Genomic DNA, 19,738 nt, shown 5'->3' with positions numbered 1-19,738 from the left:
GGGATAGCACGATTTATTATAGCCAAAGGTGGAAACAACCCAAATTCCACCAACAGATGAATGGATAAACAAACTGTGGTCCATCCATACAATGGAATATTACTCAGTCATAAAAAAGAATAAAGGCCGGGCGAGGTGGCTCTTGCCTGTAATCCCAGCACTTTGGGAGGCCGAGGCAGGTGGATCACCTGAGGTCAGGAGGTTGAGCCAGCCTGGCCAACATGGTGAGACCCTGTCTCTACTAAAAATACAAAAATTATCTGGGCATGGTGGCGGGCACCTGTAATCCCAGCTACTCGGGAGGCTGAGGCAGGAGAATCGCTTGAACCCGGAAGGCAAAGATTGCAGTGAGCCAAGATCGCACCACTGCACTCCAGCCTGGGGGACAGAGTGAGACTCCGTCTGAAAAAAAAATACAAATAAAAATAAATAAAACCCTGATCCATGCCGCAATGTGGATGAGCCTCATAAACATTGTGCTGCGTGAAAGAAACCAGACACAAAAGGTCACACAGTGCATTATTCCATTTATATGAAATATTCAGACTAAGTGAATTCACAGAGACAGAAAGTGGAGTAGTGGTTGCCAGGGGCTGGGGGAGGGGGGATGGAGAGAGAAGCCCATACCCAGGGGGAGTGGTTATAGGACCTCCTTTTGGGCTGACAAAAACACTGGAACTAGATAAAGGTGATAGTTGCACAACATTGTGAATGCACTAAATGTCACTGAATTCTACACTTTAAAGGGTTAATTTTATGTTATGTGAATTTCACCTCAATTTTTTTTTTTTTTTTTTTTTTTTGAGACAGAGTCTCACCTGTTGCCCAGGCTGGAGTGCAGTGGTGCGATCTCAACTCACTGCAAACTCCGGCTCCTGGGTTCAAACAATTCTCGTGCCTCAGCCTCTCAAGTAGCTGGGATTACAGGCCTGTGACACACAGCCAGCTAATTTTTTTATATTTTTAGTAGAGACGGGGTTTTGCCATGTTCGCCAGGCTGGTCTCAAACTCCTGGCCTCAAGTGATCCTCCCTCTTCAGCCTCCCAAAGTGCTGGGATTACAGGCATGAGCCACTGTGCCCGGCCTCACCTCAATTAAAATAAATACTTTATATATATATATATATAAAATATATAAAATATATATAATATATATAAAATAATTATATATATAATTATTATTATTGGGAGGTCGAGGCAGGAGGATTGCTTCAGTCCAGGAGTTCAAGACCAGCCTGAGCAACATAGCCAGACCCCATCTCTAAAAAAAATAATTTTTTGTAAAAATTATAAAAAATAACAAATTAGTCAGGCATAGTGGTACACGCCTGTAGTCCCAGCTACTCAGGAGGCTGAGGTGGGACGATTGCTTGAGCTCAGGAGTTTGAGGTTTCAGTGAGCTACAATTGCACCACTTCACTCCAGTCTGAGCAACAGAGTGAGACCCTGTCTCTAAAAACAAAAGAGGGCCAGGCGCGGTGGCTCATGCCTGTAATCCTAGCACTTTGGGAGGCCGAGGCGGGCAGATCTCCTGAGCTCAGGAATTCGAGACCAGCCTCGTCAACATGGTGAAACCCTGTCTCTACTAAAAATACAAAAATTAGCCGGGCATGGGGGCTCACGCCTGTAGTCCCAGCTATTCGGGAGGCTGAGGAAGGAGAATCACTTGAACCCGGGAGGCGGAGGTTGTAGTGAGCCAAGATCGTGCCACCGCACTCCAGCCTGAGTGACAGAGTGAGACTCCATCTCAAAAAAAATAAAAATAAAAAAGAACTCGGCAGGAAACAGACCGAACACTTAAGTGGAGTAATTTGTAGAGAGTTTAATAAAAAGCACTATTTTCAAAGGGATAGTGCAGCACACCAGGGGCTGGTAACAGCTGAAATTAGTTACCAGCCCTAGGACCTGGGGCCAAGGAACTAAAGTTGCTAGAACCTGGACCAGACAGGGCTATGCAAAGAGGTCCACCTGTCAAGAGTTCTGAACCTCCAGTAGAGGGACACAGCCAGCCTGCATGGAAAGATGAGTTACAAATACCCTAACCTCACTTTCCTCCCTCCCTCCAATGCCTGCTATGGCTCCCTGTTGTTTCAACCCAACTGGAAGCCACAAGACAAAGGAGCTCATTGAGTGGTCCATATACATCAGCCTCCTGGGACACAGAAACAGTGAGGCAGAAAAGTGGAAACAGAACAGGTGATATCAGAGATTTCAAACAAAGAAAGCAACTCAGCTGGGCATGGTAGTTCATGCCTCTAATCCCAGCACTTTGGGAGGCCAAGGCAGGCAGATCACCCGAGGTCAGGAGTTCGAGACCAGCCTGGCTAACATGGTGAAACCCTGTTTCTACTAAAAATACCAAAAAATTAGCTGGGCATGGTGGCGCGCACCTGTAATCCCAGCTACTTGGGAGGCTGAGGCAGGAGAATTGCTTGAACCTGGGAGGTGGAGGTTGCAGTGAGCCGAGATCATGCCATTGCACTCCAGCTTGGGCAACAAGAGCAAAACTCTGAAAAAAAAAAAAAAGAAAAAAAGAGAGAGAGCGAGAGAAAGGAAGGAAGGAAGGAAGGAAGGAAAGCAATTCAAAGGTGAGAGGCAAGTGGGGTGTTAAATGGCCCCTTTTAACATGTGCTGGTCACTTTCCTTCTCCCCATCCACACACAAGCCACTTGGGACCATTTTTGCCAAACCCATCAAAGACCATCTCTCCAACTTTAAATCCTTTGCACATGCTCTTCTCTCTGCTTGGAATTATCTTCCTCTCACCCACCCAACTAACTCCTACTTCAGGCCATTTTCTCTGAGGGCTTCCCCAGTCACTGGGCTTAGTTCCAGCCCATACTCAATGCAGCCACAGCCCCTGAGTGTCCTCGCTCCCAGCAAAATTGCTCTTGGAATGATTTTTTTGTTTTGTTTTTGTTTTGTTTTGTTTTGTTTTGTTTTGTTGAGACAGAATTTTGCTCTTGCTGCCCAGGCTGCAGTGCAATGCGCGATCTTGGCTCACTGCAACCTCCACCTTCCGAGTTCAAGTGATTCTCCTGCCTCAGCCTCACAAGTAGCTGGGATGCACCACCACACCCAGATAATTTTGTATTTTTAGTAGAGACAGGGTTTCAGCATGTTGATCAGGTTGGTCTCGAACTCCTGACCTCAGGTGATCTACCCGCCTCGGCCTCTCAAAGTGCTGGAATTACAGGAGCCACCGCGCCTGCCTCTTGGAATGATTTGTTTAGCCCTGGATAGGGCTGTAAACTCCACGCAGGTAAAAGGGATCTTTCTCTTTCTCTGCCTTGTCCCCAGCCCCAGCTGTCACATAGCACATATTCATTCAACAAATGCCAAGTTTGCACATGGTACCAGGCATTGCTCTGCAGTGAATAAACAAAAACACATAAATTAAAAGTGTATAATCTATGTGATATGTGCTATGGGACAAAACCTAGCAAGGTAAGGAGATGTGGAAGCCCTCTCTGAGGAGTTGATATTTGAACAGGGATCTTAAGCATTCCAAGCAGAGGGCACAGCCTGTGTAAAGGCCCTGAGGCTGGACCATGCCTTAAAGAACAGTCAAGAGGCCAGTGAAGCTGCAGCCGAGTGAGTGAGGGGGATACCGGGAGGAGATAAATGCAGGGAAGTGACAGGACAGGTTGTCTAGGACCTGGGGGACCACTGAGAGGGCTTAGGTTATTACTCTGAGGAAGGTGGGAGCCATACAGGGTTCTAGGCAGAGAAGGGATGTCCCCTGAGAGGTTTTAACAGGCTTCCTCTGGCTGCAATATCATGAACAGAGTAAACGGGGAGCAAGAGCTTGCTTCCTCACTGCCCAACCCTGAAGGAACTTAGAGTTGTGAAAGGTGGTAGAGTTTGGGATTTGTTTAATAAAAGGTGGAGCTGATGGGATTTGCTGACAGACTGGATGTAACTCCAAGGTTTTCCACCTGGGCATCATTTAGGCTGGAGGTTTTGTTTTGTTTTTGAGATAGGGTCTCACTCTGTCATCCAGGCTGGAGTGCAGTGGTGCAGACATAGTCCACTGCAGCCTCGACCTCCTGGGCTCAAGCAATCTTCCCATCTCAGCCTCTCAAGTAGCTAAAACTACAGGTGCTCACCAACACGCCCAGCTAATTTTTTAATTTTTTTGTAGAGATGGGCAGGGGGGATCCCACTATGTTGCCCTGGGCTCAAGCCTCAGCTTCCCAAAGTGTTGGGATTACAGGCATGAGCCACCGTGCCTGGCCTAGGCTGGAGTTTTTAACGGAGTGAGTAGAAGAGAAGAAGAAGGGTGAAGGAAGAGAGATAAAGACAGTCAAACAGGAAGATTGGGGTGGAGGAAGGGAGGGGAGAGAAGCTCCCGGTGGAGGAAGACAATAGCGATAAAAACCCAGTGGGGGCCGGGCGAGGTAGCTCACGCCTGTAAACCTAGCACTTTGGGAGGCCGAAGCAGGAGGATCACAAGGTCAAGAGATTGAGACCATACTGGCCAACATGGTGAAACCCCGTCTCTACTAAAAATAACAAAAATTAGCTAGGTGTGGTGGCAGGCGCCTGTAGTCCCAGCTACTCGGGAGACTGAGACAGGAGAATCGCTTGAACCCGGGAGGCGGAGGTTGCAGTGAGCCGAGATCGCGCCACTGCACTCCAGCCTGGGCAACAGAGCGAGACTCCGTCCCAAAACAAAAAACAAAAAAACTCAGTGGGTGCAAGAAGATGCCTTTGGGCAGGCAGGTGGAGGGAGGAGAGGTCCTTGTCATCAGAAACTAGAGAGATGGAGAGTGTGGTCCCCTAGGAAGGGAGAGGATTGGGGAGAAGGGGTTCTGCTGGGAGGGGGAAGGAGTGAAGAGGACCCCTGCTTCCTCCCTGGGAATTATAGAGGGGCTGGGTGACACCTCTCTCGTCTGGGCCATAAATCCTAGTGGTCACTCTGGAGGAGGCGTGATGGGAGGTGGAGAACAAGATTCTTTCTCAGCAGGTATGGTTGGGGAGGTGTCCTCTCTGGCCTTTGCCTGGAGTGACTCAGCCCCCTCCCCTCCTCCACACACATCTGCCTCCATTTCCCCATAGTCCTAGGAGATTAATCTCCACCTCCTTCTACCAGGGCCCAGAGACACGGGATTTGTGAAGGAGAGCAGAAATGACATTGCTAACACCCCCGGGGAAACTTCATGCTGAGTTTCCCCCAGCCAATCAGATTCCACCCTCCCACACCTCAGCAAATTAAATGCTCTCATATCCCTCAGTCAATCAAACCCCAGTCTCCTGTTTTTCATCCGATTAGACTCCGCCCTCTTCCCCCTCCCGCAACTAAACGCTGCTCTCCAACCCCTCAGTCAATCAGAGTCTGCCTTAGTCAATTAAACTACTCTCTTAACTCTCACCCAATCAGACTTCCATATCCTACTTTCCAGCCAATCAGACTTTGCTTGTCTACCCACCCTACCAACTACTTCCACTTTTCGGTTCCTCGGCCAATCAGATTCTTCCCTCCCCTTCCCCGCACCCCCACCCCCTACTGCACCCCGGCTCCTACAGCCTATCAGAAGCAACCTTGTCCCTCTGTTAATAAGAATTCCCCTTCAGGAAAAGCAGGCAGGTAGGTATCTAGGCCTGGCTCTGACACTTACCAGCTCTGTGGCCTTAGGTACACATCTTAGCGTCTCTGTGCTTCATTTTTCTCAACTGTAAAATGGGAGTGGTCCTCCTCCTTCCCTCTTAAGGTGGTCCTGAGGCTCCAACAGGGAGGTAGGTGTGAACGTGGTCTGTCCTCAGGAAAGTGTTGTGTAAATCCCCTTATTAATCTCAGCCTCCCAGATTGTTGGGATTCCAGGCTTGAGCCACCGCGCCCAGCCAGAGGTGGGTTTTAAAGAATATATAGGAGTCTGCCAGGTCAAATGAAAAGGCTTGGGAGTATCTTACACACTCACATGCTTAACTAATGGAGAATGCAAAGTAATCCCTGGGGAGAGAAAACTGGCAATATCTGGCAGAATTATATATGCGTTTATCTAATTATAGGAAAGTGAAATAAGCCAGTCACAAGGACAAATATTGTATGATTCTATTGATATGAAGTATCTACAGCAGTCAAATTCATAGAGACAGAAAGTAGAATGATGGTTGCCAGGGGCTTGGCGGGGAGTAGGGAATAGGAAGTTAATGTTTAACGGGGACAGAGTTTCAGCTGGGGAAGCCAAAAAGTTTTGGAGATGGCTGGTGGTGATGGTTGCACAACACGAATGTACTCAGTGCCCTAGAACTGTACGCGTAAAAATGGCTAAAATGGTAAATTGTATGTTATGTGTATTTTACCACAGTAAAAAAGTAATGTGGTATTACTTCGTCCGAATGACCCAGTAACTCAAAGCTGCATGTGGTAAGGTACTATATTTATTTTTTTTATTTTTTTATTTTTATTTTAATTTATTAATTTATTTGTTTATTTTGAGACAAAATCTCGTTCTGTCGCCCAGGCTGGAGTGCAGTGTCACGATCTTGGCTCACTGCAACTTCCCATTGCTGGGTTCAAGCGATTCTCCTGCCTCAGCCTCCAGAGTAGCTGGGATTACAGGCATGCACCACCATGCCCGGTTACTTTTTGTATTTCTAGTACAGGCGAGGTTTCATCATATTGGCCAGGCTGATCTCAAACTCCTGACCTCAGGTGATCCACCCCCCTCGGCCTCCCAAAGTGCTGGGATTATGGGCCTGAGCCACTGTGCCTGGCCTAAGGTACTATATTTATAATGATATTTTTAAATGGGGGGGGGTGGATGTAATAGGTGAAGTTTGCAATAGTAACAGATTAATATTAATGATAATATTAATAATAACAGGCCGGGCACGGTGGCTCATGCCTGTAATCCCAGCACTTTAGGAGGCCGAGGCAGGCAGATCACCAGAGGTCGGGAGTTTGAGACCAGCCTGACCAACATGCAGAAACCCCGTCTCTACTAAAAATACAAAATTAGCCAAGCATGGTGGTGCATGCCTGTAATCCCAGCTACTCGGGAGGCTGAGCAAGGAGAATCACTTGAACCTGGGAAGCGGAGGTTGTGGTGAGCCGAGATCGTGCCATTGCACTCCAGCCTGGGCAACAAGAGCGAAAACTCTGTCTCAAAAATAATAATAATAAATAATAATAGATTAATGATAATTGTTATTATGACATTATTAATCCTGTTATTTGACGTATTTTCTTTTCTTTTTTTTTTTTCTTTTTTTGAGATGGAGTCTTGCTCTGTTGCCCAGGCTAGAGTGCAATGGCTCAATCTCGGCTGGCTGCAACCTCCACCTCCCAGGTTCAAGCAATTCAGCCGTCTCAGCCTCCTGAGTAGCTGGGATTACAGGCGCATGCCGCCAAGCCCCGCTAATTTTTTGTATTTTAGTAGAGATGGGGTTTCACCATGTTGCCCAGGCTGGTCTCGAACTCCTGAGCTCAGGCAATCCACCTGCCTCAGCCTCCCAAAGTGCTAGGATTACAGGCATGAGCCACTGCACCCAGCCCTATTTCAGGTATTTTCTAATTGAACAGTGGTTCTATTAATAGTTGCAGTTATAATGCACAATCTTATTGTGAGATGTTGTTTTTATTGTTGTAGGTAATTTTTTTTTTTTTTTTTTTTTTTTTTGAGACAGAGTCTCACTCTGTCACCCAGGCTGGAGTGCAGTGGCGCGATCTCGGCTCACTGCAACCTCTGCCTCCCAGGTTCACGCCATTCTCCTGCCTCAGCCTCCCGAGTATTGTAGCTATTTTTAAAGTAAATACTTTCTACACTCAAAAAAAAAGGCCCTAGAAATTAAACACTTCTGGTTACCGGCATAACCAATCAGAAAGAAAGTATTTTAGCTCAGTAATTTAATGGTACATCCCTAGTGGAATATACCAAAATGAAATGGGACAGGGGAAAAAATGTTAAACTGTTTCCCATAACCATATCACTTAAGATACTGTTGGTGTGTTCTTCTGAGATTAATGTGTGTGTATTGTGGAATAAAGCAAATGAGTGAATGTGTTGGTGGTGGTGAGAATTTGGATTTTCAGTGTGGGAAAATAAAAATGCAGGTATCAAATTGATCAGGCTAAATAAAAGGCATTTAGTCCAAAATATGAATTGGAAGCATCAATACAAACTCATTTTATATATATATATATCTCGAGGCTCCTGAGTAGCTGGGATTACAGGTGCCCACCATCATGCCCGGCTAATTTTTGTATTTTTAGTAGAGGTGGGGTTTCACCATGTTGGCCAGGCTGGTCTCAAACTCCTGACCTCAGGTGATCCACCTGCCTCGGCCTCCCAAATTGCTGGGATTGCAGGTGTGAGCCACCACACCTGGCCCATGTTATATATATTTTTAAAAAATTTTAAAAAGGTAGTGGGAGACCAGACATGGTGGCTCACACCTATAATCGCAGCACTTTGGGAGGCTGAGGTGGGCAGATCACCTGAGCTCAAAAGTTCAAGACCAGCCTGGGCAACATGGTGAAACCCTGTCTCTACAAAAGATACAAAAATTAGCTGGACATGGTGGCACACCAGTGGTCCCAGTTACTTGGGAGGCTGAGGTGGGAGGACCACTTGAGCCTGAGAGGCAGAGGTTGCAATGAGCCGAGATGGGACCACTGCACTCCAGCCTGGGTGATGGAGACCCCCTCTCAAAAAGAAAAAATAGGTGGGGGGCTGGTGCAGTGGCTCACGCCTGTAATCCCAGCACTTTGGGAGGCCTAGGTGGGCAGATCACGAGGTCAAGATATCGAGACCATCCTGGCCAACATGGTGAAACCCCGTCGCTAATAAAAATACGAAAATTAGCTGGGCGTGGTGATGCACACCTGTAGTCCCAGCTACTCGGGAGGCTGAGGCAGGAGAGTCACTTGAACCCGGGAGGTGGAGGTTGCAGTGAGCCGAGATGGCGCCACTGCGCTCCTGCTTAGGCAACAGAGCAAGACTCCGTCTTTAAAAAAAAAATAGTGGGGGATTTTCTATTTGTGTCCAGTGAAAATACCTAGAAACAAAACTAACTTATTAGCCATGAGCACTTCAGCTCCTTGATTGTGGAGCTGATTCCTCATTTTCCAATCAAAGGAATAAGGGTTCCTGGGAGAAATTGCTGATCCCAGGCCTGTGGCAGGAAATGAACAAGATGTTCCCACAGCATCCGGTTAGAACATCTTGTTATGTCATGAAGCAAGAAAGCCACCTAGGACTCTGAGCCATGCCAAAAGAACACAGGAGTCAACATAAAGAGACTCCCACCAGCCAAAGAAGGAAGCCAATTTGATTATCAGTAATGATAAAAACTGCAATGTATTGACATATTTCATTAGTTTAATGAGATCGTAAATCTATAAGGGAAAAAAAATCTCAGTGTTTACTTTTTGAGGATATTAAGGGACTCAAGGCTGGGCGCTCATGTCTGTAATCCCAGCACTTTGGGAGGCCGAGGCGGGTGGATCACGAGGTCAGGAGTTCAAGACCAGACTAGCCAAGATGGTGAAACCCCATCTCTACTAAAAATACAAAAATTAGCCGAGGTGGTGCGCACCTGTAGTCCCAGCTACTCAGGAGGCTGAGGCAGAGAATTGCTTGGACCCAGAAGGCAGAGGTTGCAGTGAGCCGAGATCATGCCACTGCATGCCAGCCTGGGTGACAGAGCGAGACTCCGTCTCAAAAATAAATAAATAAATAAAAATAAATAAACGGGCCAGGCGCAGTGGCTTATGTCTGTAATCCCAGCACTTTGGGAGGCCGAGGCGGGTGGATCACCTGAGATCAGGAGTTCGAGACCAGCCTGGCCAACGTGGTGAAACCCCGTCTATACTAAAAATACAAAAATTAGCCGGGTGTGGTGGCAGGCGCCTGTAATCACAGCTACTCGGGAGGCTGAGGCAGGAGAATCACTTGAACCTGGGAGGCAGAGGTTTCAGTGAGCCGAGATCATGCCACTGCACTCCAGCTTGGGCGACAGAGCGAGACTCTGTCTCAAAAATAAATAAATAAATAAATAAATAAATAAATAAACGGGCGGGGTGGCTCATGCCTGTAATCCCAGCACTTTGGGAGGCTGAGGTGGGCAGATCACCTGAGGTCAGGAGTTTGAGACCAGCCTGGCCAACGTGGTGAAACCCCGTCTCTACTAAAAATACAAAAATTAGCCGGGCATGGTGGCGGGCACCTGTAATCCCAGCTACTCGGGAGGCTGAGGCAGGAGAATCGCTTGAAACTGGGAGGCAGAGTTTGCAGTGAGCTGAGATCATGCCATTGCACTCTAGCCTGGGCAACAAGAGAGAAACTCCATCTCAAATAAATAAATAAATAAATAAACTAGAAAAGAACAAGAATCAAGTGCTCATCTTGCCTTTCCCATATGAATGGTACCACTGGGTAACCAAATGGAAGAGACTGTTTCTTTCCTTTTTTTTTTTTTTTTTTTTGAAATAGAGTCTCGCTCTGTCACCCAGGCTGCAGTGCAGTGGCGTGATCTCAGCTCACTGCAACCTCCACCCACCAGGTTCAAGCAATTCTCCTGCCTCAGCCTCCTGAGTAGCTGGGATTACAAGCATGCACCACCACACCCAGCTAATTTTTGTATTTTTAGTAGGCCATGTTGGCCAGGCTGGTCTCGAACTCCTGACCTCAGGTGATCCACCCACCTCGGCCTCCCAAAGTGCTGGGATTACAGGCGTCAGCCACCGCACCCAGCCGAGACTGTTTCTTTCTATAGAACTGCATCAACTAATGAGCAAAATAACCAGCTAACATCATAATGACAGGATCAAATTCACACATAACAATATTAACCTTAAATGTAAATGGGCTAAATGCTCCAATTAAAAGACACAGACTGGCAAATTGGATAAAGAGTCAAGACCTATCAGTGTGCTGTATTCAGGAAACCCATCTCACCTGCAGAAACACACATAGGCTCAAAATAAAGGGATGGAGGAAGATCTACCAAGCAAATGGAAAACAAAAAAAGGCAGGGGTTGCAATCCTAGTCTCTGATAAAACAGACTTTAAAGACCAAAAGAAGGCCATTACATAATGGTAAAGGGATCAATTCAACAAGAAGAGCTAACTATCCTAAATATATATGCCCCCAATACAGGAGCACCCAGATTCATAAAGCAAGTCCTTAGAGACCTAAAAAGAGACTTAGACTCCCACACAATAATAATGGGAGACTTTAACACCCCACCGTCAACATTAGACAGATCGAGACAGAAAGTTAACAAGAATATCCAGAAATTGAACTCAGCTCTGCACCAAGCAGACCTAATAGACATCTACAGAACTCTCCACCCCGAGGCTGGGCGCGGTGGCTCATACCTGTAATCCCAGCACTTTGGGAGGCCAAGGCGGGTGGATCACAAGGTCAGGAGTTCAAGACCAGCCTGGCCAAGATGGTGAAACCCCGTCTCTACTAAAAATATGAAAAAATTAGCCGGGCGTGGTGGTGGGCACCTGTAATCCCAGCCACTCGGGAGGCTGAGGCAAAGAATTGCTTGAACCTGGGAGGCGGAGGTTGCAGTGAGCCGAGATCGTGCCACTACACTCCAGCCTGGGCAACAGAGCGAGACTCGTCTCAAAAAAAAAAAAAAAAAGAAAAGAAAGAAAGAACTCTCGAACTCTCCACCCCGAATCAACAGAATATACATTCTTTTCAGCACCACACCACACCTATTCCAAAATTGACCACATAGTTGGAAGTAAAGCTCTCCTCAACAAACGTAAAAGAACAGAAATTATAACAAACTGTCACTCAGACCACAGTGCAATCAAACTAGAACTCAAGATTAAGAAACTCACTCAAAACCGCTCAACTACATGGAAACTGAACAACCTGCTCCTGAATTACTACTGGGTACATAACGAAATGAAGACAGAAATAAAGATGTTCTTTGAAACCAACGAGAACAAAGACACAACATAGCAGAATCTCTTGGGACACATTCAAAGAAGTGTGTAGAGGGAAATTTATAGCACTAAATGCCCACAAGAGAAAGCAGGAAAGATCTAAAATTGACACCCTAACATCACAATTAAAAGAACTAGAGAAGCAAGAACAAACACATTCAAAAGCTAGCAGAAGGCAAGAAATAACTAAGATCAGAGCAGAACTGAAGGAAATAGAGACACAAAAAACCCTTCAAAAAGTCAATGAATCCAGGAGCTGGTTTTTTGAAAAGATCAACAAAATTGATAGACCGCCAGCAAGACTAATAAAGAAGAAAAGAGAGAAGAATCAAATAGACGCAATAAAAAATGATAAAGGGGATATCACCACCAATCCCACAGAAATACAAACTACCATCAGAGAATACTATAAACACCTCTATGCAAATAAACTAGAAAATCTAGAAGAAATGGATAAATTGCTCGACACACACACCCTCCCAAGACTAAACCAGGAAGAAGTTGAATCTCTGAATAGACCAATAACAGGCTCTGAAATTGAGGCAATAATTAATAGCTTACCAACCAAAAAAAGTCCAGGACCAGATGGATTCACAGCCGAATTCTACCAGAGGTACAAGGAGGAGCTGGTACCATTCCTTCTGAAACTATTCCAATCAATAGAAAAAGAAGGAATCCTCCCTAACTCATTTTATGAGACCAGCATCATCCTGATACCAAAGCCTGGCAGAGACACAACAAAAAAAGAGAATTTTAGACCAATATCCTTGATGAACATTGATGCAAAAATCCTCAATAAAATACTGGCAAACCGAATCCAGCAGCTTATCAAAAAGCTTATCCACCATGATCAAGTGGGCTTCATCCCTGGGATGCAAGGCTGGTTCAACATACAAAAATTAATAAATGTAATCCAACAAATAAACAGAACCAAAGACCAAAACCACATGATTATCTCAATAGATGCAGAAAAGGCCTTTGACAAAATTCAACAGCCCTTCATGCTAAAAACTCTCAATAAATTAGGTATTGATGGGACGTATCTCAAAATAATAAGAGCTATCTATGACAAACCCACAGCCAATATCATACTGAATGGACAAAAACTGGAAGCATTCCCTTTGAAAACTGGCACAAGACAGGGATGCCCTCTCTCACCACTCCTATTCAACAAAATGTTGGAAGTTCTGGCCAGGGCAATCAGGCAGAAGAAGGAAATAAATGGTATTCGATTAGGAAAAGAGGAAGTCAAATTGTCCCTGTTTGCAGATGACATGATTGTATATCTAGAAAACCCCATCGTCTCAGCCCAAAATCTCCTTAAGCTGATAGGCAACTTCAGCAAAGTCTCAGGATACAAAATCAATGTGCAAAAATCACAAGCATTCTTATACACCAATAACAGACAAACAGAGAGCCAAATCATGAGTGAACTCCCATTCACAATTGCTTCAAAGAGAGTAAAATACCTAGGAATCCAACTTACAAGGGATGTGAAGGACCTCTTCAAGGAGAACTACAAACCACTGCTCAATGAAATAAAAGAGGATACAAACAAATGGAAGAACATTCCATGCTCATGGGTAGGAAGAATCAATATCGTGAAAATGGCCATACTGCCCAAGGTAATTTACAGATTCAATGCCATCCCCATCAAGCTACCAATGACTTTCTTCACAGAATTGGAAAAAACTACTTTAAAGTTCATGTAAAACCAAAAAAAAGCCCGCATTGCCAAGTCAATCCTAAGCCAAAAGAACAAAGCGGGAGGCATCATGCTACCTGACTTCAAACTATACTACAAGGCTACAGTAACCAAAACAGCATGGTACTGGTACCAAAACAGAGATATAGACCAATGGAACAGAACAGAGCCCTCAGAAATAATGCTGCATATCTACAACTATCTGATCTTTGACAAACCTGACAAAAACAAGAAATGGGGAAAGGATTCCCTGTTTAATAAATGGTGCTGGGAAAACTGGCTAGCCATATGTAGAAAGCTGAAACTGGATCCCTTCCTTACACCTTATACAAAAATTAATTCAAGATGGATTAAAGACTTAAATGTTAGACCTAAAACCATAAAAACCCTAGAAGAAAACCTAGGCAATACCATTCAGGACATAGGCATGGGCAAGGACTTCATGTCTAAAACACCAAAAGCAATGGCAACAAAAGCCAAAATTGACAAATGGGATCTAATTAAACTAAAGAGCTTCTGCACAGCAAAAGAAACTACCATCAGAGTCAACAGGCAACCTACAGAATGGGAGAAATTTTTTGCAATCTACTCATCTGACAAAGGGCTAATATGCAGAATCTACAATGAACTCAAACATATTTACAAGAAAAAAACAACCCCATCAAAAAGTGGGCAAAGGATATGAACAGACACTTCTCAAAAGAAGACATTTATGCAGCCAAAAGACACATGAAAAAATGCTCATCATCACTGGCCATCAGAGAAATGCAAATCAAAACCACAATGAGATACCATCTCACACCAGTTAGAATGGCAATCATTCAAAAGTCAGGAAACAACAGGTGCTGGAGAGGATGTGGAGAAATAGGAACACTTTTACACTGTTGGTGGGACTGTAAACTAGTTCAACCATTGTGGAAGTTAGTGTGGCGATTCCTCAGGGATCTAGAACTAGAAATACCATTTGACCCAGCCATCCCATTACTGGGTATATACCCAAAGGATTAGCAATCATGCTGCTATAAAGACACATGCACACGTATGCTTATTGTGGCACTATTCACAATAGCAAAAACTTGGAACCAACCCAAATGTCCAACAATGATAGACTGGATTAAGAAAATGTGGCACATATACACCATGGAATACTATGCAGCCATAAAAAATGATGAGTTCATGTCCTTTGTAGGGACATGGGTGAAGCTGGAAGCCATCATTCTCAGCAAACCATCACAAGGAGAAAGAAACAAACACCACATGTTCTCACTCATAGGTGGGAATTGAACAGTGAGAACACATGGACACAGAAATGGGAACATCACACACTGGGGACTGTTGTGGGGTCGGGGGAGGGGGAAGGGATAGCATTAGGAGATATACCTAATGCTAAATAACGAGTTAATGGGTGCAGCACACCAACATGGCACATGTATACATATGTAACAAACCTGCATGTTGTGCTCATGTACCCTAAAACTTAAAGTATAATAATAATAATAAAAAGAAGTATTTCAGCTAATACATGAAAGAGGAATATTATCACTCAAATGTCATTATGTTATTCCTACTAATGAATTAATAGATCCTGGCAATGATCGTCAACAGCAGATAATATCACAAAAGAGAGACAATGGGTGGAGTATAGAAGAAACAAGATGAATTGTGATTTGAAGATGTCAATTCGGTGATCGGTATGCGTAGGGGTTTTTTACAATTCTCTCTACTTTTGAATATGTTTGGGATTTTCTATAGAAGATATGTTTAAAGCCCTTTGCCCTGTGTCATTCTCTGAAGCAGGGTGATGACAGCTAAGAGCCCGTGGGTGCTCTGTAAATATTCCACCAGGAAGCGCTAACATATGGCCCCATCCCCCCACACTCAGTCTTGGCCCCTCACATACTGGCAAGAGCTAAGCTCACCATATCTCTACAGTATCCCACATCTTGAATTACTAAACTCTGTCCTCCCCAGTTCCAGGACCAGTTGCCTGAGAGATTAAATCTCACCTCTGATGTCCCAGAAAGATGCAATTGAAGTCAACTTCTGCCCACTGGGAATGGCAGAAAAGCCCCAGCTGGGGGCCGCACGGTCGCTGGCTCATGTCATGACTTGAGTCTCTTTTTAGTGAATTGGGCTCAACTGATTTGGGGGCTGGCTGACCTTGGCTTTCATGATTTGGCTGTGGTTCCAGATCGGCTCCAGGCCCAGCCCTAAGGCCCAGCTGGCTACTGGAAGACCAGGGGCCAGCAGGGAAGCCTTGGGCTTGGACAGGTGCCCCAGATGGAGAAATAATGCATGACTATGAGTCTGGACTCCTCTAGGAGATGGGAATCCAGCCATGACAATAATTAAATGGATTTTTCCCATGGGCTGGGCTAAACATTTGCTGGGGAGGCTGGGGCAGGCGGGTGGGACAACAGGAACCCAGGACATCACCATCCTCTACTCCCTACTCATCAAGTGCATTCCACGTGTTTTTGTGTGTGGGTGGGTGGGTTTTTTGTTGTTTTTGCTGTTGTTGTTTAATTTTGAGACAGAGTTTCACTCTTGTTGCCCAGGCTGGAATGCAGTGGAGTAATCTCAGCTCAGTGCAACTTCTGCCTCCCGGGTTCAAGCAATTCTCCTGCCTCAGACTCCTGAGTAGATGGGATTATATGCACACACCACCACGCCTGGCTAATTTTTGTATTTTTAGTAGAGATGAGGTTTCACTATGTTGGCCAGGGTGGACTCGAACTCCTGGTCTCAGGTGATCCGCCCACTCCAGCCTCCCAAAGTGTTGGGATTACAGGCTTGAGCCACCACACTCAGCCATGCTAGGCACTGTTTTAAGCACTTTATACAAGTATCAACTCATTTAACCCTAACAGTCACCCTTTGCAGTTGGTACTATTCTTCCATTTTAGAGATGGACAAAATGAAGACTAGAGATAAAGCCACCTTCTCCAGCCAGTAAGCAGCAGCATAGGCATTTGAATCCAGGCGGGCTGGCTCGGCAGGGGTCAGCAAAGTTTGTATTAAAAGGCCAGATAGGCCGGGCACGGTGGCTCATGCCTGTAATCCCAGCAGTTTGGGAGGCCAAGGCGGGTGGATCACGAGGTCAGGAGATCGAGACCATCCTGGCTAACATGGTGAAACCCCATCTCTACTAAAAAAAATACAAAAAATTAGCCGGGCATGGTAGCACATGCCTGTAGTCCCAGCTACTCGGGAGACTGAGACAGGAGAATCACTTGAACCCAGGAGGTGAGGTTGTGGTGAGCCGAGATCGTGCCACTGCATTCCAGCCTGGGTGACACAGTGAGACTCTGTCTCAAAAAAAAAAGAATTTAAAAAAAGAGCCAGGCTGAGGCAGGGCAGGAGAATTGCTTGAACCTGGGAGGCAGAGGTTGCCGTGAGCCGAGATCACACCACCGCACTCCAGCCTGGACGACAGAGCGAGATTCCATCTCAAAAAAAAAAAAAAAAAGCCCAGATAGTAAATAAATATGTTTTGCTTTGTGACTCAGCTGTTATAGCAGGAAAACAGCCACCATAGCTATGTAAATGAATGGAAGGGAATGTGTTCCAATAAACATTCAATCACCTAAACAATTTGTGATCCTTTCATACAATGGAATACTATGCAGCCCTGAAAAGGAATGAAGCACTGATCCAGGCTATAACGATGAAGCTTGAAAACATGATGCTAAGTGAAAAAAAAGACAAGCACAAAAGGCCGTAGTGTGAGATTCCATTGATCTGAAATGTCCAGAACAGGCGAATCCATAGAGACAGAAAGCAGATTTGTGGTTGCCAGGGGCTGTGGGAGGGGGAATGAGGAGTGACTGCTGATGCGGACAAGGCCAGATAGTCAATAGTTTCTGCTTTGTGACTCAGCCATTATAGCAGGAAAACAGCCATAGAAATGTAAATGAATGGAAGGAAGTGTGTTCCAATAAACATTCAATCACCTAAACAAATCGTGATCATTTCCCACAATGGAATATTATGCAGCCCTGAAAAGGAATGAAGCACTGATCCAGGCTATGACGATGAACCTTGAAAATATGATGCTGAGTAAAAAAAAAAAAAAAAAAAGACAGACACAAAAGGCCATAGTGTGACATTCCATTGATCTGAAATGTCCAGAACAGGCGAATCCATAGAGACAGAAAGCAGGTTTGTGGTTGCCAGGGGCAGGGGAAGGGTGAATGAGGAATGACTGCTGATGAGGACAGGGTTTTCTTTTAGGGGTATGCAAATTCTTTAGAACTAGATAGAGGTGACAACTGCACAACACTGTAAATATGCTAAGTGCCTCTAAACCGCACACTTTAAAATGGTAAATTTTGGCCAGGTGTGATGGCTCACACTTGTAATCCCAGCACTTTGGGAGGCCAAGGTGGAAGGATCACTTGAGCCCAAGAGTTCGAGACCAGTCCAAGCAACAAAGCAAGACCCCATCTCTTCAAAAAATCAAAAAATTAGCTGGATGTGGTGACACACATCTGTAGTCCCAGCTACTTGGGAGGCTGGGGGCGGGGATCCCTTCAGCCCCAGAGGTCGAGGCTGCAGTGAGCCATGATCCCGCCACTGCCCTCCAGCCTGAGCAACAGAGTGAGACTCGGTCTCAAAAAAAAAAATAATAATAATAAAATGGTGAATTTTGTGTTAGGTGAATTTCACCTCAAAAAACAGTTTTACAAAAACAGACATCCAGTTCATAAGCTGAGGTTCTCTGACTTCTGCTGTAGAACATTGCTTAACAAATCCCAGTGATTAAAAAAAAAAAAAGGAAAAAAAAAATAACCACAGGCACAGGCACATAAAACCTTAGCTCAGAGCCCCACACACAGCACTTTTTATTAGTAGTGTCAGAGGCCTGTGAACCAGAGCAACTCCATCTTGAACAGGAGCTGGGTGAAATAAGGCTGAAACCTGCTGGGCTGCATTCCCAGTTAAGGCATTCTAAGTCACAGGATGAGATAGGAGATTGGCACAAGATACAGGTCATAAAGACCTTGCTAATAAAACAGATCGCAGTAAAGAAGCCTGCACGGCCGTATGCAGTGGCTTATGCCTGCAATCCCAGCACTTTGGGAGGCCGAGGTGGGCAGATCATCTGAGGTCAGGAGTTCGAGACCAGCCTAGCCAACATGGTGAAACATTGTCTCTACCAAAAATACAAAAATTAGCCGGGTGTGGTGGCGGACGCCTGTAATTCCAGCTACTCGGGAGGCTGAGGCAGGAGAATCACTTGAACCCCGGAGTGGAGGTTGCAGTGAGCCAAGATTGCGCCACTGCACTCCAGCCTGGGCGACAAAAGTGAAACTCCTCCAAAAAAAAAAAAAAGCAGCAGCAGCCAGCCCAACCCATCAAAACCAAGATGGCGACAAGAGTGACCTCTGGTCATCCTCACTGCTACACTCCCCCAGCGCCATGACAGTTTACAAATGCCATGGCAATGACAGGAAGTTATCCTATATGGTCTTAAAAGAGGAGGCGTGAATAATCCACCCCTTGTTTAACCTATAATCAAGAAATAACCATAAAAATAGGCAACCAGACTGGGCGCGGTGGCTCACGCCTGTAATCCCAGCACTTTGGGAGGCCGAGGCGGAAGGATCACCTGAGGTCAGGAGTTTGACACCAGCCTGGCCAACATGGTGAATCCCTATCTCTACTAAAAATACAAAAAATTAGGCCAGGCACGGTGGCTCACGCCTGTAATCCCAGCACTTTGGGAGGCCGAGTCGAGTGGATCACGAGGTCAGGAGATCAAGACCATCCTGGCTAACACGGTGAAACCCTGTCTTTACTAAAAAAAAAAAAAAAAAAAAAAAAAATACAAAAAATTAGCCGGGTGTAGTGGTGGGCGCCTGTAGTCCCAGCTACTTGGGAGGCTGAGGCAGGAGCATGGCGTGAACCAGGGAGGTGGAGCTTGCAGTGAGTGGAGATGGCGCCACTGCACTCCAGCCTGGACGACAGAGCGAGACTCCGTCTCAAAAAAAAAAAAAAAAAAAAAAAAAGCCGGGTGTGGTGGCACATGCCTGTAATCCCAGCTACTCAGGAGGCTGAGTCAGGAGAATCGCTTGAACCCAGGAGGCAGAGGTTGCAGTGAGCCGAGATCATGCCAT

This window comes from Pan troglodytes, chromosome 20 (genome assembly GCF_028858775.2).
Source record: "Pan troglodytes isolate AG18354 chromosome 20, NHGRI_mPanTro3-v2.0_pri, whole genome shotgun sequence".
Taxonomy (NCBI): domain Eukaryota; kingdom Metazoa; phylum Chordata; class Mammalia; order Primates; family Hominidae; genus Pan; species Pan troglodytes.
Note: the sequence above shows the minus strand (reverse complement) of the source record.